The sequence below is a fragment of the Miscanthus floridulus genome, chromosome 18, assembly GCF_019320115.1.
Source record: "Miscanthus floridulus cultivar M001 chromosome 18, ASM1932011v1, whole genome shotgun sequence".
NCBI lineage: Eukaryota > Viridiplantae > Streptophyta > Magnoliopsida > Poales > Poaceae > Miscanthus > Miscanthus floridulus.
The window spans coordinates 53,214,346-53,216,663 of record NC_089597.1 but is presented as its reverse complement, the minus strand read 5'-3'; the positions used below and the strand labels follow the sequence as shown (position 1 = coordinate 53,216,663).

General features: G+C 39.3%; 1 non-coding gene across 1 annotated transcript; it reads left to right on the top strand.

The window, feature by feature from the left end:
* LOC136524883 (small nucleolar RNA R71) lies at positions 1–109 on the top strand. The gene has a single exon (XR_010776234.1). It is a non-coding gene; the product is annotated as a small nucleolar RNA R71 (small nucleolar RNA).
* The last annotated feature ends 2,209 nt before the right edge of the window (positions 110–2,318 follow it).

Sequence of the window (2,318 nt, the reverse complement as noted above, 5' to 3'; positions counted from 1 at the left end):
ATCCCATGATGAGGGCATTCTGATATATAGTCTTGGAAGCGTTCCCATGCCTAAGGGATAGATTCATCATGTTGCTGTTGAAAGATTGAAATTCTTTCACGTAGAGCATTGGTCTTGCCCGTGGGAAAGAACTTGGCTAGGAAGGCAGTGGAGCAGTTATCACATGTGGTATTTCTATCTTTGTTAGCGTGGAACCATTGCTTCGCCTTTTCCAAGAGTGAGAATGGGAAGAGGTGCAGTAGTATGGCATCTTTGGTCACTCCTTTGATGGTGAAAGTGCTGTAGATCTCTAGAAAATGTTGGAGATGAGCACTCGCATTTTCATGTGCCTTTCCACAAAACTGGCTTGCTTGCACCATATTGATGAGAGCTGGCTTGAGCTCAAATCCATTATCTCCAACATCGATTGTTGGTCCAGTACGGATGTTGGCTGTAGTTGGAGTAGAGAATTTGTGAAGAATCTTGTTGGCCATGGCTTCAAATTCTGGTGTTAAGCTTCGCCTTATTTGGTTGTCTTCTGACTCTAAAGCTAAAACTTTCTTGAGTTTAGCCTTATTTCTTTTAAGTAATGCTTCTAGATCATCAATGTAGTTTGTTAGAAGGTAAACCAGTCATACATTACACTACATAAGATACAAAAGTAGATGAAACAAGGGTAAACCTATTTGAGCAGAGGTCAATGGTTTATCTCGATCACATCAATAAGTATAAGTTTATCAATATTTCCTTTGCCTAGCTACCTTCCCCAGCAATGGCGCTAGAAATGCTTGTTGGTATTTATTAACTTGCCACTTGTTTTAGTAGCCACCTAATGTATGTCTACATCTCTTAACATTACTTTACTAGATTGTCATCCCTAGTCATGATGCCAGAGATGCTTGTTGGTACTACTTAGCATTACCACTAGAATAATACTAAGTAGTATTTTATTATTTTATGTGACTATTTATATATATATACCATTGTAGCACTTCATCCGGGAGTATTCCAGGTATCATTATTTATATTTTTACCATAGGAAAGGTCTGGCAAGGACATGTTTTGATAACTTATGGTATTGATGGAGAAGTAAATCATAGCCAATATTCTACTCACAATAGGGGTAAGTCAAGAAGTAAATGTATATATGAATGGTGCATAGTAACTAATCATTGATCACTCAGAGTCCTCCTTTCTATGGCATTAGCATGGTTAAGTAGAATATTAGAGGAATAATTCCTAAGTCATTCTTAATTACAAGTCAAAGCATACATTGATTAGTGCAATTACACTTAGTAATCATGGCTGAGATCAACTACACATAAGGGATATTACTAAGGAAGATTAAGAATAGAGCTTGTCTTTCTTCGTAACTAGATAGTACTTGTCCTATATTCAGGGAGTGGACTACAAAGGACTCAACGTGAGTGTCACATCCACGATCTACCACATGGCCTAGAATATAGGGTGCATCCATAGGTATACAACGTATAAGCACCATGCTTACGCAATGTCGACCACTCACCCCATGTACACCGGAGTGAGTGCTATATGAACTTATGCATGAATATGTTGATAATCCAACTATACTAAGCATATAATCAAAGTAGAGGAGGAACATGATAATTAGGAACATAAACGATACGAATAATGTCATAACAATTGTAGCAAACATATAAAAGTAATGAGAGATACAAAAGAGATAGGGGTATAAAGATTATACCAAGCCACGCTCTTGACACGATCAGGAATCCAAGCAAATCCTGCTGCCTCCCTCTAGACCTAGCCTAACTAGCTATGCCCTAGAATATGATGGAGCTTTGAGGATGATTAGGGTTTTTGTCTTCTCAAATGACATGCATTAGGGGGTTTGCAAGGGCTAGTATATATAGGATGGAGCATCAATCCTGAGCCCTCGGATTAAACCGATATAAATAAATGGCATAGATGCAATCCTTAGGGTGGTAGAGAACCGACGTAGCGAGGTGGAGGCTGACAAGTGGGGCCCCAGATCGGATGGCCTGAGGGTGGGACCGGCTAGCCCCACCTAGTGGCCTCTCGCCCTCTGCTTTGGTGTGGTGTCCTCTAGTGTCCTCTGAAACCTTCTAGAGTTGTTTATCCTATGGATAATCCCGATTAAGTCTGACATCTAGATCCACCTTGCCGGTTTTCTGTATAAACCCTACAGAAAATAAAGATTCACCAAAACTCATAGAATTTGTTAATTTAAACCCCTAGACCTTTGTTGGTGATCATATTTATGCCCTTATACATGTTATGTTGATGGTTTATATTAGTTGTTAACTACCGTCAACACTTAGATAGATACACGCTCAAAG